This window comes from Scatophagus argus, chromosome 5, assembly GCF_020382885.2.
Source record: "Scatophagus argus isolate fScaArg1 chromosome 5, fScaArg1.pri, whole genome shotgun sequence".
NCBI classification, from domain to species: domain Eukaryota; kingdom Metazoa; phylum Chordata; class Actinopteri; family Scatophagidae; genus Scatophagus; species Scatophagus argus.
This window is the reverse complement of record NC_058497.1, coordinates 10,183,011-10,209,985: the sequence shown is the minus strand read 5'-3', so window position 1 is coordinate 10,209,985 and position 26,975 is coordinate 10,183,011. Positions and strand designations below refer to the sequence as shown.

The following is a 26,975-nucleotide window of genomic DNA, read 5'->3' as shown; positions in this document are numbered from 1 at the left end:
TGAGAAAATGTCCCAAAAACTTGCCTTGGAACTCTTAATTAAATCCACAGCTTCATCACTTTGTCACTGAACTTGAAATTGTTTGTTATTGTTTCAATTTGATTATGCTCACATAATGTTGTGTAGCTTGCCCTGAGTGTTGGATTTATTTTGTTCAGTATTGCTCTGCCTATATTTTTCGTTATTCATTTGCTCCCACAAAAATGACAGATGTGAAATGTGAAAGTAAAACCTCAAACAGAATCTAGCATACAGTACATTGTTCCTTAAAATTGAAATGCTTGACATATGGTTTCCCATTGCTAGATCCAGACATGCACAAGCCTATTTAGATGAGAAAAGAATTGCTTTTCGAATTGAATTTGTGAGTGTATTTCACACGCCCAGTTAGGCTACAATTTATAACACCAGATGCCAGCTATTCAACAATGCAGTGTTCCTGTTGCCTGGGCATGTTGGATCATATTAAAAATCTCACTGATTTTCACTGAAGGGCTACAATGGTTTGAATTTTCTGTGACAGTAGTTGTGTGGAGCTATGCAGAGTTATTTACATGCAATGTCACATGAGCATGAAGAATGGAAGACATGGAGACAAAAGCAATGATATGCACTCATTGACTCCCTATCTGCTCCATTAATGCTGTGTTCTTTGACTGAACCTGACCTTTGATAGCTGACAAACATTTTATGGCAATAAAAAAAAGTACCTGATATTATATTGTATTAATTCGCAAATACTTAAAACTTGTTAGTTATTACACCATCAAGACATCTCAGTTCAACTCTTCAACAAAGTTTTCTAACACAAAGTCACAGTTTTATACACTTAACAGGGAAAAGGCAACCAGATGAACTGATACACAAATAGTCTACAGGCCATAACATCTGCACTGGATATCATATGTGTATTATTAAGATAATATAAATTTATTTGTTTAGTATCATGTCAATATCAGTACATCTTGACACCCCTATGTGATATACATGTCTATGGTTTACCTGAAGTTGCTAGTTTCATTTTGACGTTGATATTTTGGTGTGTTATTAGGTATTTCTGACGTTAACACTTCCATGTTCATACTGCATCAATAACATCAGAATTCTGCCATGCTGGCTTCAACAGGCCAACATTGCCATTCTTAGCTATGCCACTAGCATAGCTTGAAAAAAGCAACTGTATTTTTAATGAAGGAAAAAGATTATTTCAAAGTAGTGTCTCTCCACATTTAACAGCTGAAAGCCGAATCTCAATAAATCATTGTTGTACACTCTGTAAAGCTAGATGTTGTACTTAGTTGAACCCTTCCACAGCTCCCCTGGAGCACACTCGTTACAGCGCTTCCAATGAGAGCTTGGCAAAGTCAATCTTCAGAGTCGAAGAAAGGGAAGGAAATGAAAGATGACCTGACTTAATATAAAAAAAGCCTGAGAAGAAAAGAAAAAGAAGGGAAATACTAAAAGCAAAGTACAATACTTGAGTTGAGGACTGTGCTTCTACAACATTATTCACCATTTTGCATAAATTCTCCTTCAAAGTGAGGTCAAAGTGAATGTGAAGACTACCAAGAGAACCTAAACTTAAAGATATTCCTCTTTGAAAAATAATCCTGACAAAACTGACAGAAAAGAGAAGCAAGCTCAGAAAAATAGTGCAGGCTAGAAAGTAGTTATTAGCGATTATAAAATAGCCATTTGATTTTCGGGAGGAACCCAAGAAAAATAAAAACTTTCTTAAAGAAGAACGAAATTAGCTGGAGAATCCAGCATGTAACCACACTTGAATTTCCCTTGGGATCTCACAAGAATGATGAGTCAAAGAAAGGAACTCTCACTTCAGAGACATAAATCAACAGGTAGCACATGCACCTGTGTAACTTCACACTCACCTGAAGACACAGTTAATCCCTCAAAAGACATAAATCTACAGCTAAAGTTAGGTCGCTATCCCCAAAGTTTTAAAACAGCTTTCACGATGAATGATTTAGGAGACAAAACTTCTCTTTTAGGACTACAATAAAACCCAAGTGTCATTTCAGTCAAGCAGCCTGGCTGGAGACTGACAGTATCCCTGCTCCATTTAGCATCATAAAGTGCATCACTTTAATTCGTGACACTATCCCTCAGTCTTCATACCTTTATCTTAGTCTCCCCCTCATACCTCCTGTAGATCTTTCCATTTCACGTTTTTCCGCAAGTCATTCCCTTTTTCTGTCTTTACTCATCTGTTCAGTGAATGTCTACAGGAATGGATCCAAGTTAAAACTGCTGCAGTTCAGTGTTGCTTCATCCCTTAAGTGATTGTGATTCAAAGTGATACTGTCAGGAATAACAATCTAGAGTGATGAAATTGGTGTTTTATTTTGTTAAGAGTAACCTAAAATACATAATCGCCGCATTGATAATACCACCTTATTTCTGTCTGGCTTTCTTTCTTTCTCTCCCTCTGCCCCTATCCCCTTCACACACACACACTGATGCCCAGTGGCTGGATTCCAGATTTCCTCCCTGACAGTGACACTAGGGACAAGGACAGCAGTACATGGTTTTGTCTCACATTGGGCCAACCTCCAAAGTTAGAGAGCTATTAATTAAAGAGGATCACACTACTGATCTGCTCTGCTTTTACGCTTGTGCATACAAATAGACAGCTATTTACAGTTGTTAGCAAACCAGACATTTACACTGGAAACAATTTCTGGTACAAGAAATTTTGTACTTAATTTGGCAACCAAGCAGTTCCCTAAGTATCATTTCTTAAAAAATAAAATTATTGCAAAAACATCAAATGGGGTGGGGGAAAGAGCATGGAAGATCAAGGGCAGGGCAGATCTTAAGAGATGACAAGGATTAGACCCTCTAATCGGATTAATTGATTGAAATAAATGGTCCCGGGGTTTCTTAATCTGCAGTGGCTCTGTTTACTGATGGTGGAATTTGGTGTCGTATCATATGTAGTGTATATACTGCTGTGATGCATTTGCATTTCAGTGTTACACTGTGAAAAATAACTTAAAAAGCACCGCTCCACTATCAAGTTGGGTATGATACTGTAGACGCAATCAGTAAATCTGAGGACAACCTCAAGGATTACAGGGCTAATTTATGACAGATTTGCTCATTTGAAAGCCGGAGGGGATACCTTGATCAGAGGCTTGGTGGAAACCGATAGTACAGATTATCTGGCAATGTGAGGATTTTATAGATTCACTCATAACCGCCCCCATCTGCTTTGGAGGCTGATATGAACCATTACAGCATGACATCTACAATGGTCCTATAGCATGTGATGATTTATATCGGGAGAAAGACTGGCCAAAATTGAAAAGGAGTTTGCACAGAGCAGAAGTAAAGAAGGTACCAATTGTTAAAGGTCCAGTGTAAAGGATTTAGGAGAATTTGGCATAAAATTAAAGATTAGTTCGTCTTCAATAGTGTATAATCACGATAACAAAGAATTGTTAAGTTACCTTATGGGGCTGTTTTTCAGGGGTTGGACTGGGCCTCTTACTTCCACTGAAGGAAAATCTTGCTTCTATCTATGCTTCAGCATACCAAGACATTTTGGACAATGCTATGCTTCCAACTTTGTGGCAACAGTTTGGGGAAGGCCCTTTTCTATTCCAGCATGACTGTGCCCCAGTACAAAGCCCATAAAGACATGGCTGGATGAGTTTGGTGAGGAAGAACTTGACTGGCCCACACAGAGCCCTGACCTCAATCCCATCAAACACCCTTGGGATGAACTGGAACAGACATTTCAAGCCAGCCTTTTCGTCCAACATCAGTGTCTGACCTCACAGATGTTCTAATCCCTACAGAAACACTCCAAAATCTTGTTAAAAGCCCCCCCAGAAGAGTGGAAGCTGTTATAGCTGCAAAGGGTGCAATGTCATTAAAGTCCCTGTTGGGTCATGTGCCCTAGTACTTCTGTTTTTATAGTGTATCTACAGAGGGAGTAGGGCCTCTTCCACAGAGTTTGCCATGTTGCACCAGAATGTTTCTATAGTAGCCCAGAATGGACAAACCAAACACTGGCTGTAGTGACAGCATTTTTAGCAGCCTCTCTAGGGGAGGGTGAGATGGTGAGATGGTGGGGGGCTGTAAGATGCCACTAAATCCTACACCTTCACTTTATGTGGAGTCACCCCAAAACACACTTGTGTTTCTTTAAGATTCACTGCTGACCTCACTGACGTTGTAGAGGTCAGGAGATTCTATGGATTGCCACCTTTGCCGCTTTGAGAGACATCTTTTGTCTGGATGGATGGAAAATTGGAACCTTCTAATTTGTCCTCAAAATGCCACCTGTGTGGATTTGCATTGTCTGCAGCAGAGAAAGCACATATGTGGTAAATATTTGCTCACACTGTTTCTCGTAAGCTGCTTGGCAGACAGCTATATAAAAATTCAGAGCAAAGACGTCTTTTCCCCTGTAATATTCCACTGCAGTCAACATCATGTATCATAGTAGGGTATCATGATTTTCATGAAAAATGGCAGTGACTCTGGGACTAATGTGTTGTAATGTGTATTGATTTGCTAATTTGTCTACTATGCATTGCATGCATGGTTACATAAATCACTTAATTTTGCTTTGCTTTTGAATTGTATTCTCTAATATTGTAGTTGGTAATGTTCCTTACATACAAAGGATATGATAAAAATAAAAACAGCCATTCTTTAGACTTGGAATAGCTATATGTTTTTGATACATGTCTTTGTTTGCAAACCAATTTCCCCAAAACCAAAGTGCTGCTGGAGAAAACAGAAACCATTTCCCTCCAAGTGGTGTTCCATGGATTTACGAGAGGCGCGGAGCAATTTATAGCTTGGCAGTGACAAAAGGAGAAATGGGCCTGTATAAGCACCCAGCTTTGCACATTTGATGGAGTTGAGAATGTAAAGTGTTTGTATTGTGAATATTCATTCCAGGGACTCACATAGAGCAACGTATTTATCTGTCTGGCAGACTGCTGGGTGGATATCAACTCCCTTGTTTTATCATCTCTGGTGCATCTTGTCTTCAGGCAGTCTCTCCCTCCCTCTCCCTCCCTCTTTAAAGTTCTGATGTCGTTCCGAGCCGGAATTGTCTGTGGCCGATGGAAGTGCCTCTATCTGACCCAGATCATCGGAATGAGTTTTCTCACTGCAAGCATTCTGGAGACAATTCCCTGGCCGAGGAATGGAAATAAACCATTGGCTGAAACATCAGATAAGGGAAGAACAATCAGTCATTGTATGTGTGTAAACATGCATTTGTGTGTGTTTGTGAGTGTGTGAGTGTGTGCGCGTTTGTTCACACAGGCATACATGCAAGTGCCAATATGTGTGCATTTGTCGGTGTGTGATGGACTACCACAGATCCTATCATGCTAATACCTCTGTTGGGCCTTTGACTAGGCTGAGTGCATCTCCATGGTAATTCTGCCCGCAGTATGTTTGTCGTCCTCACAACTGAGAGACAGAAAAAAACAAAGGCAAGCAAAGGAAAAGGGAATAAGAGAAAGGCAGGCACACTACAGTGGGGTGGTGGTGGTGGGTGGGTGGGTGTGGGGGTTGTTGAGGGGATGAATACTGAGAGCAAGTTAATGTTATCGGATGTGGAGGAGCGCAGGTGATCAAGCCCAAAGGAGTCGGTGGGAGTCCAAGACTGTGATATGTGTGTGTGTGTGTGTGTGTGTGTGTGTGTGTGTGTGTGTGTGTGTGTGTGCGCTTGCGTTTTATCAGTGCTGAGAAACTTGATAATAGTGAGTGTGTGGATTACACAATTATTATGTTCAACTTTCACTCCTTAACACATGCTGAGTAGAAACAATTTCCCTCAAGGCAGGGGTGAACAAACACTAACACTCAGGCAAAGCCTACAGATTTACACAAATTTCACAGTGGTGGAAAGTAAATGGCTCTTCAGATACTGACGATTAGTTGCACAATTGTACTGTTAAATCAAAGTATAAAATGACCACACTATTTCTTAATCTGAGCAGGAGGGTCTTCACTCTACAGGGACTGTATGAATGTCGATTTCAAGACACAAACTAACTTTCTACTTTAAAATATTTTTTCTTGCTATGTTTTGCCAGGTTAAGTGACTTGCAGATTTCAAATGAAATTTCCAAGAATGGCTTTAATGTTTGCCTTTCAGTGGTTTCATCTCTTAAGAGACCGACTGTAAACTGGTGAACTATTTCAGGTATAAATTATTACACACTTATGTCTTTAAAGGACCAGTCAACCCCAATCACAAAAATAATGTACATGGTGTCGTTCCAACTTGTCCACTGGGGCACAAAGCAACACAGAGAGTTTTAATTTTATGTGCCAAGTTTTTTGATATATCCACCTCTGAAATGTGTGCCAAAATCCCAAAGCAATAGAGCAGAACTGAATTCTGTTTGTGCCGCTCAAAGCACTGAAAAATTACATTTGAAAACCTCAACAGCGGTGTGACTTCCTCTGTACTCAAGAAAATCCACAGAATTTGAAAGTAGTTCAAATGAAAACTGATGAAAGGAAAATCTGTACATCTCATGTCTCCTATAAAACTAAAATGACCTCCGGGAAATATATTTTTTTTATATGTGATTTGTGTAAAACAGGCCCTTAACACTGTGAATAATGACCAGCTTGGAAAATTTCCGAGCTCTATGTATCGCAAAAGGCACCCACTCCTGCGGTAAGGCTTGTCAGCAGAGTGACGTAGCTGTGCCTCAAAAGCTAAAGCGGCGGGTGTCCATATTGGCGAGAGGCATGAAACTGCGACATCCACTGTTTGATTTCAGCTGGAGGCATTTATTGCTTATCATCACCTTCTGTTTCCATTTACCCTTTTACTATACTATCCATCTTCTCAGCTGCATATCCTGTGCAGGGTTATTTTTTACTAATGTACCTGAATTCTATATCTGTAGAATTACCACAAGAGGCTTTTGGATGTGCTGCCTTCTCTCCCACCCAGATCGCTCTGAGCTGAATGTGTGAATGACATTACATATTATGAATTTTGAACTGAAACAGTCATTGGAGCCAAGCCCTTATCATGCAGACACAAGAGTAGTGCTACTCCTGAAAAGAGACTCTTTCACAGAAGAGCTCTCAATCTACCCAAAAGCACAGGCCGATATAATATGGGTGCAATTTAGAGAAGAATATCAATGATGTCATTTACAAATCTTGCATGTCCCATTTACCCATTTTATAAGAGACAGGAGTTCATGCCCACACAAATGTCATCGGAAGTATCAACTGTGGGAATTAGTACCTTGTAAATTGCTAATTTATTTTACCTCTACATTATTTTGTAACTGTTTTTGCACACTCTTTGCTTTTTGCACTCCTCTTCTGTCCTTGTGAGCTGCCACAACAAGTGAATTTCCCCACTGCGGGATCAATAAAGTTCATCTTATCTTATCTTAGTAGGGAATTGACAGGTTGGGTTTTCAGTGAAGATGTTGACTATGTGGATAAATATTGTAATGATCTGTGCTATGTTTATATTTATTTATTTATATATTTACACAGTGGGCGGCACGGTGGTGCAGTGGTTAGCACTGTTGCCTCATAGCAAGAGGGTTCCAGGTTCGAATCCCGGTCTGGGCCCTTCTATGTGGAGTTTGCATGTTCTCCCTGTGCCTGCGTGGGTTTTCTCCGGGTTCTCCGGCTTCCTCCCACAATCCCAAAAACATGCACATTAGGTTAATTGGCTACTCTAAATTGCCCCTAGGTGTGAGTGTGAGAGTGTGTGGTTGTTTGTCTTTGTGTGTTGGCCCTGCGATTGACTGGCGACCAGTCCAGGATGTACCCCGCGACCCTGACGGATAAGCGGTATAGAAGATGGATGGATATTTACACAGTTTTGAACAGATGAGGAGTTTACAGCAGCTCCAAGAGACTACAGGCACAGATGCATGATAACATGCTCACAGTGATAATGCTAACATGCTGATGTTCAGCAGGTAACAGTTACCCTCTTCACCAACTTAGTTTAACAATGCTAAATCAGCTAATTAGCGCTAAAGACAAAGTGAGGAAGCGGTTGCTGGAAATATCAACTAGTTCTGGATGTATTTTTTCTAAAAGATTTTGGACAAATTCAAATCTGGCCTGATGAAAACACTAAAAGAAAATTTAGATAAATGGATGACCACAGTGATTACAATTCATATTTGTCAAGATATTGCACTCAGAACCATAAAATGTCAACCTCATGGCAGCATTAAGGGTCAAAAGTGACCAAAATGTTTCGAATTCACCCTGGGGTCACCAGAGATATCTCTAACAGACTTCATTGTAGTCCATCTAATACCTGTTGAGACAGTTCAGTCTGGACCAAAGTGGTGAACTCACCAACTGATTTACTTCGCCCACCCAAGAGAAACGTTAAAACCCAAACATCTGCTAAAAGTGTTGTCTAAATGATTGCATGTTGTTTTTTTTCACCTGTTTCAGAGAGAGAAACACCAAACATTCCAGGTTGGTCATGTTAATCTAATGAACCTTATGTCTTTCTATGCAGTCAACTGTGGCCAGCTACACGTACAGATGTTGAGATTAACTGCGGGCTGACGAGCGCAGATGTGTATGCTCTGTAATTCAGACATCAAACTGACGGCTTGGCAGCTCTAGGTGCTCAACCAACTGTGCTGCTGTCACAGGTTCAGGCCTGGCTGCCTTGATGCAGCATACATGACTGAAGAAGAAGGGGAAAAAAAACACAGAGCTGCTGCTAGTGAACAGATCTGATCTGTCTCCAGATATGTCTCCTAAAAGTGTGGGTTCAATTATTGGAATCTAAGCATGTGTGAAAGACACCTCAAGATGTTCCATGTCAAGGATTTAATTGCTTATATGTTACACCCATTGATCTCTATCTCTCTCTCACTGTGTGTGTGTGTGTGTGTGTGTGTGTGTGTGTATTTATGACAACTGTTGCTACTGAACATTCGCCTCCGTGACAGTTAAATATGCAGAAGACGTTTCAAGATTTAATTGTCACATTGTGACACTCGCATCTTCAAGCTGATTTGAAAAATTCTTCAATGGGGATTCTATATGACAGCCACATCTGTTTGCTATAACGATCACATCTGATGTTCCAGAAACTGCCATTTAGTCACAATATTTATCTGTTTCAACTGTGTAACAATGCTTTACTAATAAATGTACAAAGCGGATTGTCTTTCTTGCAACATAAGGAATGACTAGTTTCAGGCAATATGTCTAAATACACTGCTTCAAATGTCAGTGGACAGGCATGCAGTAGTACCTTGCTGCTGTAGGTCATGTGACAGTATATGCTTCACATGGTATTGTGGATGTGATAGTGGTATCTGCTGTTCTATGCCCTGGAATTCCAAGAAGAAGCAAATAAACTTGGATGGATGGCCTTTTGGCGGACGTCCTGTCAAGCAACATAAAGGTCATTTTTGTCATGATGAAGGGCCGAAAATGACACAATGTGACAGATTTACATAACAGCCACTGTTGACTCTCACCTACCTTCAGCATAAAACAATACATAAAACTGTGCAAAGAGGCTGTGCACTTGTGTTGGAAAACATGCAGGCAGCCACTGTGACCTCAGTCATAATGCAGGTAATTAGAGATGACCAGCACACAGTGGTTTCAAGGTTGGTCATAAATCAACACAGTCATCTGCATTTAAAAAAGATTCATAAAAAATTGACCAGGTAAATGTTGCTTTTCCTGGATGGCAACATTTTGCTTCTTGCAGATCTTTCATAATCAAGCAGCTAACCGTCTGTTGTTTGCTTTTAGACAATGGCAGTAGCAAGGCAGACATGCCAGATGATGCAGCTATTTTCTTTTGTCTATACTGTACTATACTATATTGCAATGAAATTACTTTCTGTTTTCTTTTTACGATTCAAATCCCATAGGTGCTGGACTCAGAAAATGTTTTTGCTTTTTAAATGCCAGAAATCCATCACTGACAAAAGGCCTACAACTCTGCATAAAGATTTATTGCATTAAAATATTGATAATTGAGGTCAATGTAGCAGTCCTTCACACCAAGCCTCGAGGTTAAATAGCACTAGAGAAAAAAATGTTAGGTTTTTATATCTGCTCAGAGTTAGAAATAAGTGGATTTAACATCATTTGGAAATTCCATATCCACCAGGTATACCTTCAAAGTTTCTCTCAAAGAGACTATCTGTCACTCTCTCTCCCACACACATAATTCTAGTCATCTCATCTTTTGCCCCTTTTCCAGCCAACACACGCATACACAAAAAAACAGACACACACACGCGCATGCACACCTACCTTGAGGGTGTGTGATGCATGCAGTCGGGCCTGATAAATGGAAGTGTCTAGGAAGAGGAATGAGTTGGTGCCTTGACCTCCCTCCTGGCATGGGCATCCTTCTCCAGACTGCCTTATCACCAGACAAATGGTCACAGTGGTACACTCATTACTGCCTAGAAAAAACTGTGCACTTCTAAAGTACCCCACAAAGTATTCAAACCATCCACCTAAAAAAAAATGTCCAGGATCATACGCAAAGGACATGCTGCTTCTCACATCTTAAAGAATCTTACAGAAAACAGATAAACGGTCTAAACAACAATCCAGTGCCAGCCGTTCTTTTGTTTCATCCATTTTCAACTATTCCATGAGGTTTTGAATTAAAAGTTTCTCAATTAATGGATTCCGAAGAAAATTGACTCCTGTGGATTGACTGATTTAAAAGTGAATTAAGCCTAATCCTGCAGAGCGCTTTCTGAAATGGTCACAAACTTTGTAGTAGAAACTTCAATACTTGAAAATCAAAACTTCATGGTATTAGCAACATATGAACAAAATAGTTTTCAATCAAAAACTACCTGTTAGGGTTATGGAAATTTCCAAAGTTTTTTGCCAGTTTTAACTCTCAACTTGAGATCTCTGCAGCATTTCCTACATTGTGGTTTCCCTCCAGTTTTATTGTCGTATTAACCCTCAACTATTAATGAAGACTGAATTACCCCTGAAAGAAGAATACGAAAATGGTCTTGATCATATTAATCATTCCTGAAATAAACAATAATTATACAGTAAGCTGTTTAGCCTTTGTGTTCTCTTTCTCACAACATTTCCACTCACAATAAATTATCTACAAAGTAACAACTCACAGAGACTCTGAAGAGATCCAGAAAAATGAATGTCAAAAACACAGCTATCCTCAAGTGTCCTTTATGTGTGATGGCATGTCTGCACAGGCAGAGTGTATGTGTCTGTGTGTGTTAGAGAGACAGTGAGGGTGAGAGAGAGAGAGAGAGAGAGAGAGAGAGAGAGAGAGAGAGAGAGAGAGAGAGAGAGAGAGAGAGAGATGGTTTGGCTAGCAGTTTCACTTTTTACGTTTAATAATTCATCTCTCAAATAGATCAATAAAAAGATAGCTCACTGAATGCTGCTCTCTTTTCAACAGTTATAGTATTAGTGTGTGTTTGTGTATGAGAGCAGATGTGCATTTGCAGTGTGAGTGTGTGTGTGTGTGTGTGTACAACATGTGATAAAGTTGGTAATCGTAAAAATAGAAGTTCTGAACATTGTGACGTGTCTATCCTTGTATATCAGAGCATGTCTGCAAAGGTACTGATGTGTGAGTGTACCAAATGTGCTCACATTGTGACCCCGTATTTGAGGACTCCTCCATCACAGTCAGAACGCTCAGTGTGCCACATTAAAAATATTCCCTGCTGGCTAAAGCTCAAACTTGGAAAGGTTCCTTTGCTCTTCCCTGGCCTCATCAGTAAATTGAAGGAGGCCATATGAGGTGTTATTACATAAACATTTAAATCTCTCTATCTATCTATCTATGTAACTCATCAAGGTTCACACAACATGACCTATATTCTCTTGTTATTTCGTGCCTCCCAGTGTTTCTTTGAGGAGACATCTTTTCAGGTGAGTCAGCTGTTGCGGATTCATTAGTTTTGTTTGTGCTTTGCATGAGAGAGACAGAAAGAGAGCAAGAAAAAACAGAGAGTGTGAGAGTCTGGGCCCATTCAGTATCAGAGTATCAAAAGCCAACATGTAATATCAGAGAATGAAAAGCATGTACGTTATTCTAAATACAAAACCTGTTCATTTACGGTTTGCACCAGACAACTCAATGTAAAGTGCTGAAAATTGTAAAAGAAAATAAGAAAGAGAAAAGAGACACATGAGATGCATCATGACTCATTTTTACTGTGACGTGATTTGTTGTGAAAAGCGCCTCATTTGCTCTTTTTGTTTCAACCTTATTTGACAGAAATAAGAAGGAGAGACAGCAGCAAGGGGAGACCAGTCATGGCATATATTGATGGGACTGAAACAATGTTATGACTGGGTTATGTGTACACTGTATTCTGCCCTGAACTTGAGTCTAGGCTTGTTTTCTGTGTCTCCCAACATCTGGGCAGTTTTCCCTGACTGACAGTCTCTCTCTGACAGTGAAGAAATTTAGGAACACACATAAGTATATATACATACATTGTGTGTGATAGGTGAGAAAACCACTAGTTATCAGTCAAACACATGTAATATAATACTAAACATATATTTTTAGGGGCATATCCGAGAAAAATACTTCATAATATAATAATATTGAGCCTTAGTAGATTCATTAAAGATAACAGAGTAATATTCTGTAGAAATCAAATGGGTGTTTAAATGTGTATGCCTTTCAACCAGTTGCAGAAATATGATTCTGGATCATCTCTCAGTGTTGAGCTCATCCACCACCAGACCCAAGAGTCATTTAGCAGAGCAGCAGACAGTGTGTGAAGCAGTCATGAGTTTTACCATTTCTAGTAAAGCATGCTCTATAAGGTTCTGTTGTTACTCCTGTCCCCATAAAGCTCAGTTTTACCTCCTGAGACACAAATACAGTATGCATACTACACACACACAAGTCAGATTTCTATTATATCACTGTGTTGACTACCTGTGTTGCTCTTTTTGTACGGTCATATACAGATCCTTGTAAACAGTAAATTTTCTTCCTGGATACACTGGACTACACTCACTCACACACACACAACAGACCGTAGTTCAAGTCACAGTGTGAACTAACAATAACTCATTTTTAGTGTGGACAGTAAATTTCTCTACAGTTATGAGACAATGAAAAATCTTTGCTTTCACATGAGGTCAAAGTTCACAGTAGTTCCTCTCTAAGGCATCCTTTCAGCTCTTTTTACAGGCAGTGTTTTGATCAGTTTAGGGCTGTAACCTACGACCACTGTAATCATCTATCAAATTAATAAATGGTTTTCTCATCGTTTGTCCTTTCTTTAAAATGTCTAAAAACAGTTAGAAATGTTCAGTATCCCACAGACCATCTCCAGAAAGCTTATATTTTTCTGACAGTTCAAAACATCAAGAAAAGAGGCAGGGGTCTGAGCAAGTGGAAATAATGGAACGCGTGGCCTCTATTTTTAATAATACATTTTAAGGATTCATCTTCTTTGATTGATTTTCAGTCAAATTAAAAAACAACTGATTGATCATTTCTAGTTTTTATTTGTAAGATGGTTGTGATACAGTACCTCTCAGACATTTCTTTGTCTGGTGACTGAAATGTAATCTGCCCCTTTTTACTGGAAATTTGGCATTAATACTGATATATACTCACTGATGGCCTGGAGTAAATCTAACTATGACCTCTAACTTATAGGCACAAGTCAGTCCTTGCGTACAGAGTTATTCAAAAGATGCAAATTTTTAGCTTTTTTCTTTTCTTTTTCCGTTTCACATTGTGTCAATAATATACTTGTGACATTTGACATTTTCATTGTATTCTTTATGAAACATTTGGATATTATTTGTGAGAAATGAAGCAGCTTCTTAAAAATAAACACATATTTGTGATAGATTATACACAAAGTTTATGATCTGTCCATGAGATATGCACGTACACGCACACATGTGCAAACATTCCAGTAAAGTTGATAAACCCCCCCAAAATTTACCCAATCTATTACTCCCACTGGAAACTGAGAGGCCGCACACAAACACAGTAATACAGATACAACACCACACACACACAAACAAACAAACAGGGGATGACAGTGTGGCCCGGAGCTGTCATGGGAGACTGGGCTGTCATCTGAAGAGGTGAGCTAGGGCAGCAGGAGAAAGGGATGGAGCAGAAAAAAAGAAGAGGCGAGTGGCTGCAACAGCAATAAAAAGCAATAACTAAAAAAAAAAATAATAAAAAAAAAGTTACTTGAATAAAAAGACTGTGTGAGAAAACATGATTTACATGAACAATGGAAGACAGTCTGAGGATTTGGTTTGGAAACAGAGCCTAAACTGGAGTTGAGGGAGATCAAAAGAAGTAGAGACACAAAGGAAGTAGGGAAACCACAACTGATGGGTACAAAAAAAGAGATGCCTCAGCAAGACACTTCCACACTGATATATATATGTGTGTGTGTGTGTGTGTGTGTGTGTATACTTGTGGGTCTGGTATATTCAGCTTGATGCATTAGCTTACTGCTGTGCCACAAAAGTTATGTATTGACATCCTGAAGAGTGTGGAATTGAAAAATAATTGCAGACTATCCCCAACAGGGAAACTACTTAGGCCCATTTCAAATAAAATACTGACTATAAAAGTTGGTTTTCACCCTGTAAAAATATCCGGCACTTTGATGCCTGAACGACTCAGTGATCAAAATCATATCTGTTTTAATCTACAAGCTACTGTATAAAAATGTTTTAATATGTACAAAAAACAGTGAGGGGTTGAAGTCACAAAATGCTCAGTTAGCACAATTCTTGCACTGGGCATTTCCAGTTTAAGCATTGGTGAAAGCATGAGGCAGGAATTTGCAATGTAATTAATAATTAAAGGAAATATTAAATTAATGATTATATACTGTATTTTTTCTTTGACACATGTGCTGAATGTAAATTCAAGCATCATGGAGTTTACTTGTTTGCCATCAGGGATAAGAGATTCCATCAGAAATTGCTGCAATGAAGTGCTACATTATAAGATATATATAAGAGACGGACCTGTCTGTTCCATACATAACACTACGTAATTGTTATAATTATCTTATTATAAGAATTTGACTTCTCGACTTCTGTGCCTTGGCAGGATTCAGCATCAGTCACTATACTCGAGTGCTAGTTAGCCACCAACTTGAAAATGGCAGACACGATCAGCTATATCATTTCACTAAGAACCAATCACAACTCTAGTCATCTTTTTTAACATCAAAATGACACAGTCATCCCTGTCTTTTCAGTAACCGAGTATATGGATGCAGGGTGCACAGTTAACCAGCATGGAAAAGTTTCGTTTTTTAGTTTTGACAACTGAACTAGAGATCTGAACTAGAGGCCTGTGGAAAAATGCATGTGGACTGACTTTTATTAAGGTTTAACAGTTCAGCCGTGGCTTTGATTTTAGTTCTATTTTACACTCTGCACACTCGCATATATTCATTCATTTTCGGCCCATTAATTGGGCCTATGTTTACGCTGAAGCTGGGCTGAAGTCACCAACTCGAGAATCAGTAAGAACAAGGTCACACAGATATCAGTCAGTCGTGGTGCGTACATGTCCACCTTGTTTATACCTCAGAGTCAGCTTGGAATCTGTCTCTGCAGTTAGGTGGAAAAAATATATGCATTTGAGTTGAAAAATATTGGTCTGGTAAGATATCAGTCATCTGCATGTCAATAATTAATTTGAAATAATTTGATAAAAGTACAAAAAAAAAAGTATAAACTTGCAGGTCATTATACTGTCAGGAAATACAGGTTAAACAAGCAGTCAAACCACGTCTTCTTTAGAACAGACTAAGACTGAAGAGCCGAGGTGCTGACGCATGGTTCTGCTCTGTTTCTGCGGTTCCAGGCTTTAACATCACCGCTCACAAGCTTGAAGTGTGCAGCGGTGTGGAACGTGCATCGCTTGAACTTGAAAGCGATTCAACTACGGGGTATACAGTTACACTTTGACAATTTTCACTGTCTTCTTTGGTAGCGAAAGCAACAGTCACCTCAGATCTAATGGGTGTCTTACCTCTCAGAGAACGCTAAGCTGTGTTTTTGTCAGTGTGACAGAGTTGACATTCAGCCATGAAAGTGGACGCCGATTTCAAAGATTAGAAAAGGAAACTGGTAAGCATGTCTCTGATCTGGCACCAAGTGTGTGAACTTGTGTGTGTTGCATGCGTCAGCTTGAGTGTGTGCATGTGTGTGTGCGTGTGTGCGTGTGTGCATCCTCATCTGTTATTCTGTGCTTGCATCTGCAATCGAGAATGACCTTTTGTTTATAAAAGCTGGATCTGCTGTGGATTTTGGACAAAGACTTAAAAAACATCCTGATTCTAAACTCTATTTACTCACTGTTACTGTGAGTAAACACTGTGAGATTTTAAGCAGTTTCTCTCCCTTTGTAAGTGTGTATGAATGTAAGCGTGTGTGTTTTACGCCCTTTTGAGACTGAACCGACAAATCTTGCTTTTCTATGCAAATTCTGTGCAAAGACTTACAACAAACACAAGAACAAACAAATCTACCCTGACAAAGATTAAGTGAAACTAAGCGAAGGAGAAAGAGGGACATCAAAGACAAGATAAAAGAGACGGACCTGTCTGTTTGAGCTTCACTCATTCGTCTGTTCCAGATGTCCAGATTGACTGCTTAGAGGTCAAATACAATATCTTCTTTTCTGACTTATCTGTTCACACCTAAAGTAACGTGGAAAATCTGGTATTTTTATCTTTGTTTGTGTGTAAATGGGGCGACAAGTCCTCACATGCATTGCTAAGCACTCATGTATATGTATTAGAAGTGCGCAGAAATGTTGCCATACTGTATATATGTTCAGCCAGCCAAGTATCTGTATGTGGATATGCATGAAAATTGTTTTCTATACAAGAGCATTCACTGCTCATGAGTCAAAACAAATACTACTTTGAGGTTCTATAACTGGATAAGCAACTAAGCTCAATAAAACTGAGCGCACTCAAGTCAGTTATCAAGCGTTTAACTAATTACTCAATTACATGTAACTCCTGCACACAGTGGGTTTCATCATGGCATGCTGGTGCCATGTAACAGAAGTAAGTTTCTTAATGAGAATAGAGGTAAACCCTGTCATCTGCAGCTGACTGCTTCACGTTCATCCAGCATCATGGGGGGTGGGGGGCTGGAGCAGCACACATTGGGCGAGAGGTAGGGCTGGCTCTGGATACAGCACCAGTCTGGTTAACACTTACAGACAGACAATTATGCACACTTATGTGCACTCTCAGTTCAACTAGCATGCATGTCTTTGCATAGTGGGAGGAGACTAAAGAACTGGAAGTAACCCAAGCAAAACACAAGGAGAACACGCAAACGGTGCTTTCAGGCATCAGTGGTAATCAACAAGCTCCTGTGCTGCCTGATGATTAACCTACTAAATACACATATGTGTATTTAAATGAAAAGAAAAGAAAAGAAATAAATGAAAGAAAGATAGATAGAGAGAGAGATAGATAGATACATAGATAGATAGATAGATAGATAGATAGATTTGGAAGAGTCAAAGAGAGAGAGAAAGAAACTATCTCCTGTGGGTATTTAAACACAACAGTGGTCACACCCAGGGGGTCAGCTGAAAGAGTATTCGGTCAAATGAAGACATATTTGTTCTGCTGACAAAACTGAAGCTGCTCAGCCAGCTGAAACGTTAATACAGCAGACAGCTGTATCGATACTGTATCATGCCATAGAGATGATGTTGAGAAGAATAATGAGGAGGGGGAAGGGCAAGAAAAAAACTGGACAAAGAGAAGAACTGTAAAAGTAAACAAATGTGACATTGCTGTCTAGGAGAAGGAAGGCTTGTCTGATTAATGGAAAGAGAGAGATGGGGGGAAGGGAGATGGATACAAGAGGTCAAAATGAGATTCAAAATATAAAGGAAGAACGGGAAAAAAAAAAAAAAAACCTTGCCTGACAAGCAGGCAGGAGCGTACATACATGAGTGTTCCTTCTGGCTAGTAGTTTGTAGAAATCACTGTTACCTCTTTACCCCTGGCTGTCCTTTTGTCTTATTTCATCTCCTTCCAGTCCCCTTCTCATCCTCCTATCCTATCCTCTCTCGTCAGCCATTCTCATTTCCTACTGCCTCAGTTCTCCTCATCTCGCTGACCTCTCATTGCCTGTCCTTTTGAAGGTTTCAAGATGACACCGGTGCTGTTTATTCATTGGTGCCATCCTTGACTAAAGTAGGACATATGAACCAACAGCCACTTGAACACATGTACATGCACACGTGATTCAGATGCATGTTAACAGGCAAGGGTGGACAGACTCAGACGCACACACACACACACAGCCGGAAGGAACACACAAGATGAATGGTAAGTGACATAAGTGGTTAGAAGAAGAATGTCTCCCGTGAATATCAAAAGATCTTGTGGAGAGGACAGAGTGACCCTTCCTTGTACACCTTTTCTGTCTTCACTCCTGTTGATATTCAGTTTCCTCACTGGTGTATGTGAGACTCATGATTAAAAGTAAGCTGTCTAACCTGGACACATGTGGCTGTGTGTATGCCTGTGAGTTCTTATGCAATCATAAGCACCTATATTTGTGCTTATGTGCATATATACAGTATGTGCCATAGTCTGATGACAATCAGACTTGTGAAAGGAGCAGAGATTAAGATGATGACTGAAGCATTTTAGGGGGAGGTGGAAATCATTTATCATAGAAAAATAGTGATTTCAGTCTTTACCATTCGTAAGCAGTAAATTGTGGGGTCGGTTTCATTTTGTTTTCATTAATTTATTTGCAAAACAAGGACAAATCCCACAATATCAAAGGTCAAACTGCGTTTACAACAGACAAAGTGTTCCTGAACCCATGCAGGGGTTGTATAGAAGGAGTGAAAACACATTAGTGGCCACTGCTAAAATAAAAGCCAAATCAGATGCCGCTGCACCTTCAGTCAGTTCTATCTATCCAGCATCCTTCACCACAATTACTGCAAAAACTGTGGAACCAATCAGCATTCTGATCAGCAGAGGGATTCATCTGCCATCAAGGAGCCAAATGTGGGACATGTTGGTGGCACCTGGAGGCCTCATCCTTAGATTTCAAAATGACATGAAGAGAAGCCAGCAGAGAACATGCAGTAGGAACAGACAGGAACCAGTAATTGTAGCTAGAAGGAGTTCATGTGTCATTACATATCATATCATATCATATCATATCATATGTACTAGGTGAGTCGTTACCTTGATTCTCACTGATATTGGTGTTGTGATATACCAGTATTGACAATAAAGAAAGAGACAAAACACACAAAAGTTCAAAATGAATTTGAGTAATTGCATTTACTTTTTAAATTATTCCATAATTATTGCAATAATATCATTATTGTGAATTGTTCTGGTTATGCAAATTGTCTAGGGTAAATGCCATATTGTTACTCCTTCCTGTAGCTACCCTCTTTGTCCTTGTACCTTTAAACCCTTTTATACCAATAGCAAGGTAATGGTTTTGATAACACTGTGGGAGAAGAAGCACTCACTAATATATATTCAGCCCCCATTACGTTCATGCACCAACACTAAAACCATAGTCTCCGTAATAGGTGATGACATGACTTGAATTACTGAGAGATCTAATTATAAAGTAAGAAATCTTTGTCTGTCTGTCTCTCTGCCTTTCTGTAGGTCCTATGAATATCTCGAGAACCACTGATCCAATCTACTTTACACCTGACGTGTGTGTCTGGGGACCCAAGAATATGCAGTGATTAATTTGGTGCAATTTAGGCAGTAAACATGTTCAACAATAATAAACTTTGAATAACCATTTGAACAGTGCAGTGTACACAAGTGGGGGCAGGATTTCAGGGTTTGACTCAACTTAGTGAATGAAATACACTTTATATACACATACAGAGATGTCTGGTGAATCCACATGTAGATGGTGAAAAGAATGCTTACAGCTTTGGGCATACAACCAGTTTACTTTGCAGAAGCAGCAGGAGTACTGGTGTGGGAAGTTAAGCAATAAATGTACTGCTGTGGAACAGGGTAGCAAGCTGGTATTCAAGCAACAGGAAAACACACTTCAGCCACCTAAAAGAAAGCCCAAGGTCAAAATATCAGTAAGCCTGTTGGTTTATGAATACATACCGGCTGGGTCACCGGGAAGAGGATATATGATGATGAAAGACCCGAAACATCTGAGGATTCCAGGAACATCACTGACGATGTGTCCAGAAGCATCAGTAGATGTATGTTCACAGCCACAAATTTAGACTGATGCCATTAATCTTACCTTAGTCTAGGCTATTTTGCAAATACACGATAAGAGAGGTGTACAAAAATAATATTCCAGATTAATTTCTTGCTAGCTAGTGTTGAACATCAGCAGTAGCTTATTTCACTGTGTTGCTAAAAAAAAGCAACAAATTCAGTTTTCTTGAAGCCTCAGCAGTTTGCAAGCAACATTAAGCATCACAGTCAAAATACAGGTTAAATAAACCACTTCATCTTCTCAATGTTGACTGGCCTGGACAAAGTGGCTAATTCATAATGTTCTGGCAGTTTCTTCAACTTAGAGCTCTTGACTATCTTTGACATGACCATATCAATTACAGTTGAATGCTCAAAAGATTAACAAACTCAGTTTTGAGTCTTAAACTCCCAGAAAAAAGTTTTTTTTAGTTCTAGATTATATACAGTATACTTTAAATAAGGTGGCTAAAACCATAAAGTGACTAGATTTGTTCCTTGTTCTGAAACTATTCTGTTCTGTAATTATCAATTGTTATTGTGGAATGAAGAAGAATGCAAATGTGCAAGAGAATTGCAAAAACTGTGGAACCAATCAGCATTCTGATCAGCAGAGGGATTCATCTGCCATCAAGGAGCCAAATGTGGGACATGTTGGTGGCACCTGGAGGCCTCACCCAAGTCTTCCTTGGCTTCATCCTTAGATTTACACATATCATATGTACTAGGTGAGTCGTTACCTTGATTCTCACTGATATTAGTGTTGTGATATACCAGTATTGACAATAAAGAAAGAGACAAAACACACAAAAGTTCAAACTGAATTTGAGTAATTGCATTTACTTTTTAAATTTTTCCATAATTATTGCAATAATATCATTATTGTGAATTGTTCTGGTTATGCAAATTGTCTAGGGTAAATGCCATATTGTTACTCCTTCCTGTAGCTACCCTCTTTGTCCTTGTACCTTTAAACCCTTTTATACCAATAGCAAGGTAATGGTTTTGATAACACTGTGGGAGAAGAAGCACTCACTAATATATATTCAGCCCCCATTATTCAGAATTCAATGACTTGAGTCAGATTTGTTATTATTTGCATGTACAGTTATGCCATTTCAGGCATAAAACCTGTTGAGAATATTCATGTATGTTGAAATAAATATCTTTGTACATTAATAGTATATCTCTACATTTTTACCTTTACCAGTAGTTGTTTCAGTCAGGGTGTGGCAGTGTCAATAATAATGAGATAAGTAAGGGAAATTGGTATAGCACATACTATAGCGGTAAAGCTTATTTCATATGCAGCAGGTTTAAAAAGAAAAAAAACAACAACATATGGGTAACGGGGGGTGGGTGCCCCAGTTCAGCTGTATGTCTAGCAACGCCCCAGGTACGATATCTCTAAAGCCAATACAATCTGATTTTCTGAACGTTTCTTCATCATCTCTATCTGAGTAAGTGAGTATCTGAGTGCTTCGCTGCTCTAATTTAGTCATGAAGCATCACACTATGTGTCATCTAGATGCTGTTATTAGGCCGTTTCTGTTTAATGAACAAGTATGACTGAGAAAATGGAAAATTAAATTTGCAGAAAGTGTCATTTTGTATCATATACATATTTTATTCTTGCCATCCAGTCAATTAATGTATCTGCTTAAAATGTACACCAGATCATCAAAAAGGTAGACTAGCTATACTATTCAGTCTTACAAATCAATTACTGGTATAAAAAGGTTGGCTACATCTGACATAAACACGGATGCATTCTGGCACTGTGACTCCATCCCCCTGTGCAATGTATTAATAACACACACACACATACACACAAAAGCTGGCATTCTGACTCCATCCCTGGGCACAAGACATAAATCTTCCCTAATAACAGTGGTGGCATTTCAGCAACAATAGGGATTACACACAACCTCTGTCGAATGGTCTACCAGCCAGAACACACACGGACACGGACACACACACACTCAATGTACACAATATTGTAAGCTCCTCAAGTTCCACCAGAGAAAGAGAGACAGAAAACTTCCCCCTGATTTCTCTTGTTTCCTTGTGTCAGACAATATTCCTACAGCGCAGACTCATACTGGCACAACCTGTCAGGGTTTCATTGTGTGGAAATGCAGTCACATGCATTGATGTATTTGGAATTTCCCTTACCATGGCACATGTATTTGGTATATATAATACTTAATCAATTAAGACTAGGCTTTATACTATATAGCAGAAACCAGTCAATCAGGATCACCTTGCTGTGAAGCATTTGCAACTTGGCAACACGAGCAGTCAGATAATCACAGAGGTTACAATCAAGCCATTTCATTCGGAAGTAAAACCACAAGTGAGCACTCCTGTATTGTTTATAATAACACCTCTTTCTCACTGCTTCTGTTTGTTGCCATGTCGGACCTATTTTTAGCAATTGTGCCCCTGCTGGGTGGTGGTCCTGACTACAATGACTGAGTACAATGTAATATCACCGATAGACCTGATGATCCAAGCTACATAAATAAAACCCAAGTTGTGATAAACGGTAATTTTCTTTCACTGCAGTCAAGACTGTGCTTATATTAGTGTATATTTGAGTATGAAGATGAAGATGTTTCACAGTAAAAGTCTTGCAAGGAACTAATGAACTGCCACAAGACTTGTCTAGTGAAAAGCATGAGAAATTAACAGGCAAGTGCCGCCCTCTTAAAAACCTAATAAAATATACTGCACAATTTGTTTAAAATATGTCTTATATGCATCTGGATTTTGTTTTCTGGGATTATGTACCCTGCAACAATTTACTGAAAACCCAAACACATACCAACACATGTGTATGCATTTCAATATTCCTTGAGGTCCTCAAACAGCTGGGTGCTCTTGATTTAACAGCCCACGGGAACCTTTTACTTCCAAACAGTTCTGCTTGTTAATAACAGCACTCCAGTGAACACAGAGCAGTATACGGAAGTATCTTCATAATCAGCTTCCGGGAATTCAGCTGAAGCAGTACTTTAATATCAATTGATATCAATAGATTGAGTGCAATGACAGTTTCATTTTAGAAAAGGCCAGCTCTGCTCACACTGACTAAAATTCTAACTTGGCTTTTGATGAAGGTACAGCATATGAATCAACAATGCTGAATGCACAGTTAGACCCAGAATAACAACACCGGAGCTGGAGGGGACGTCTTCCTTAAACCAGCCTGTCAACCTGGCATGTTTAAACCAATTGTTGAGGGATAGAAAGCAGAGCTCATAAGCATGCTCTGCCCTAATATCCACCTGCTTAGTCTCCTACAACAACATTGCGTCCCGCACTAATGGTCTGATGAGGAATGGTGAAGAAGAATTTCTGAAGCGTCACCACAAATAATGGAAATTTGTCAGGTAGTTTGTGAGACTAGACACACGATTCATCACTGTCATGCTATCTCAATCTCCATCTGATGGAGTAAAAAAAAAAAAATGAATACAAACTGTTCTGCTGCAGCTGCAGTAACTTCACTTTTAACTCCAATATTGATTTCTTCTGTTGCACTGCAAACTGCTGATGACACACTTTAGATCACTGCAGAGTACAATCTAAAGAGGAAAAACACAAATAAGCGTCAGCTCAAATCATCACTGATGTACATGATTCTTTGTATTTTTTAAAGATTTTTAGAGTGCACTATGGCCACTTTTGTGCATAAGAATTTTGCACACATCCTGTGTAGTCCCAAAGCCCAAACCTGCAGGGAGATACATGCCTGTACTGTCAGTGAATGTGATATATTGAAAGGAGAGTTAAGGTCAAGATTGAGAGCAAACAACAATTAAAATAAGATTGCATACTAGAAAACTACTTGGAACTTATGCTTTAGTTGATTACAGTATACTAATGATTATAGTAGTTTGTCATAATTTGCAAGTGATTACAGTGACTTTATAGAGGAAAAAATTAGTTGTTCAAGTCATAAACCCAATAATATTGCAGAGCCTGGAGAGTCTTTAACCTTCTGTTTCTAATTGATCTGTCACTAGACTACTTGCTGTATGATTAGATACCTCAACTTACAAAACCCTGTGACAATTAGAGTTGCAGACAGTTGTCACTTAATGGTTGAGGCTCTGTAACAGGCGATGGAGATGCACAAGTCGAGTGGCACTGCCATCCAGAAGAGTGATTTCCACACACCGCAACTCAAGACTCCCCTATAATTACAGCTATTGATAAAAAGCAGCAAGCACTTGCTCATAATTACTGGTCTCTCTGCTAGGTAACAGCTGTTGGCCAGACAATGCCAGAATTTGAAAATGGGATTTGTGTCACTCTGTAAATTGAGAGGAAAAGAAAATACGGAAGAAAGCAGAGAGGAAGAATGTTTATATGGTTTGAAAGATCGACAGTTTATTAATTTTTCACTGCTCTGATAGAGTTACTGTCTTTATTTTGCAACAGTCTCATGCTTGTTGCACAATATTTAACCTGTGGATGTGTGCTGTGATTGTGTATTGACAGAGCACATCATCGCTCCAACTAGAGACTGCAGATGAAACAGATACCTCCTGCCTTCAGATGGCGGTGAAGTGAGCAGGAACGTCCCTCAGCATGGACTACTAAGTGTGGTGGATTACAGAGCTGGTAAGAAATTTATAAAGTTAAAGTTATAAAGTTATATAAAGTTAAAGTTAAGTTATAAATCTTCATTATTGCTGGCTTTTTTTCTATTTTTTTTTTTGACAACTCATCCATCTCTTCTCCCATTGGTTCACTCAGTGAGTCATCAAGATACCAAACGGTCACAGTCGAGGAAATGGAGATAAGTAACAGTCTGCACTCTGTCCACTGCGACAACAGAGCCCAATGTAGTGAAAAAGCTCAACTGTGAAACCATTGCTTTTAGTTTCATTGAGCACATTTAATTCACTTCCACTTTACTGCAGTGTTGAACAGTGTTCAGCAGCCACACATTACAGGGGTAAAGTCAGGGGTTAAACTGGGCTGGGGCTGTCTGATGCTCAGCCCCACAAGTATAGGCCTAAACTTAGCTTCACAAAATTTCAGTAATGATCATATTTTTGCACTTTCCTCTGTCTTCATAATCACAACAATGACTAAAACGTGTTTTGTTTTGTTTTTTTGGAACACATTATGGTGGGCCTAAGAAATTGAGAACATGGTTGGTTTCCTTAAAAGCTACCCCACACAATGTCTTCAGTACAACAAACTACATTTCCCAATGTAACAGGCCTCCACTAATCCTCCAGGACTACAGGGGATAAATTGTGTAAATGTTGTGCATGTTCAAATGTCAGATGTAGAGACATTGTACATTTTATATAAAATCAGCTAAAAATTACTGGCAAGTATCAAAAGTGATCCTACCAAAGCAATCTGTTACAATCAAGCAATCAGCACCTTTTAAAGCAAAGGTCTTATTTTACTGTGCAGCTCAGAACAACAGTTGATAGAACCACTGACCACTGACTTCTGAGATATTCTCGATCTACAGTATAAAATTGTATATGGACTGAAGAGTAAACTGCTGAACTGCCTGCTGAAACACTGGTTTGTTTGGTGGGATTCTGCTCGGATGGAGCCTCTGTAACGGTGGGCAAATGGAGTGAACCAAGAAGTGAATAATAAATTCCCTGGCCTCATAGGCTGTCATTGTCTGAACCAGAGGTTGGAGTTGTCTGTGTCAGATGCTGCACAGAGAACAACTACTTCACGGCTTTTCTTATACTGCCTGTACAATCATCAGTCATCAAAGAACTTAACAGAGCCTGATGATACAGTCTCTGAAGTAGGCCAAGGCGTATGTCTGAGAGGGATTGGCCACGTCATATGGATAAGTTGGGTGACTTCATCTTTCAGAACAGCAAACGCTTTTCAGATGATGTATCGCGCACCTCATAGCTGCAAGTAACGACGTGAACTGAAATTCAAGTGAAAGATGTATGCATGAGGGACAAACAGGAAAGTTGAGTTCAATTGCTTTTGCTAAAACCCTATGATGGATATGCTTGAGGAGCTTAAAGACCTGTCTGAGGCTCTGCAGTCCAGTCTAAATCAGGCAGTGTGATAACAAGGCAGCTGCTGAAGATGTTCAGTACCATGAGCAGGAACTCAAACAGTCATCCATTCTACAAAGGTGCACATGAGGCTCTGCGGAAAGGTGCTTTTAAAAGCATAACACTACAGAGTGACATGAGGCAGAAAACAACAGGTCCCAAAATGCTCTTTGAAGCACTATGCAAGACCTAAAATCAAAATGAAGAGAACAACCCAATCTTTTGAGAAAAGGATTCTCTGCTGTTATAGGGCTTTATACATAGTTATAGGGCTTTCAGTGAGAATTCCAGCAAATCAATCCACAAGTCCTTTCTGAAACCCGAACATGCAGTGGGAACGACCGCTGGGAGCTGTGCAGAGTGTAACAGAGGTTTCTCCAAAATTAATGCAAATGTGACACCAGTGTACTCACGACTGAAAATTGAAAACACCTCTGCTCTAATATTCATTAAAATGCCTCTTACCTCTTGGAATGCCACAAAACATATCAGGATGTGGGTAGCTACCAGAAGGTTTGCAAACCACAATGTGTACAGACAAAGATACGATACCACACAGGCCTCCCCATATCAGTCCATCTGGGATCTGATAAACCAACCGGTTTTACTAACACTTTTACATTAGTATGAGAGCCACAGAATTTGACTGTGTTCT

At 39.4% G+C, this 26,975-nt stretch overlaps 1 long non-coding RNA gene across 3 annotated transcripts in view; it reads right to left on the bottom strand.

Annotated features, from left to right (window-relative positions):
• Window positions 1–5,057: 5,057 nt before the first annotated feature.
• Window positions 5,058–26,975, bottom strand: part of LOC124058975 — a 146,140-nt gene continuing 124,222 nt past the window's right edge. Inside the window, exons 3-7 of one of the 3 annotated variants that reach the window (XR_006843349.1) lie at window positions 10,291–10,402; window positions 9,502–9,657; window positions 9,269–9,403; window positions 5,383–5,457; window positions 5,058–5,203 (exon numbers count right to left, since the gene is read on the bottom strand). This is a non-coding gene — a long non-coding RNA (uncharacterized LOC124058975). Of the gene's footprint in view, window positions 5,204–5,382; window positions 5,458–9,268; window positions 9,658–10,290; window positions 10,403–26,975 lie in introns of all 3 variants that reach the window. The other 2 variants (XR_006843348.1, XR_006843350.1) reach the window with 2 other exon arrangements.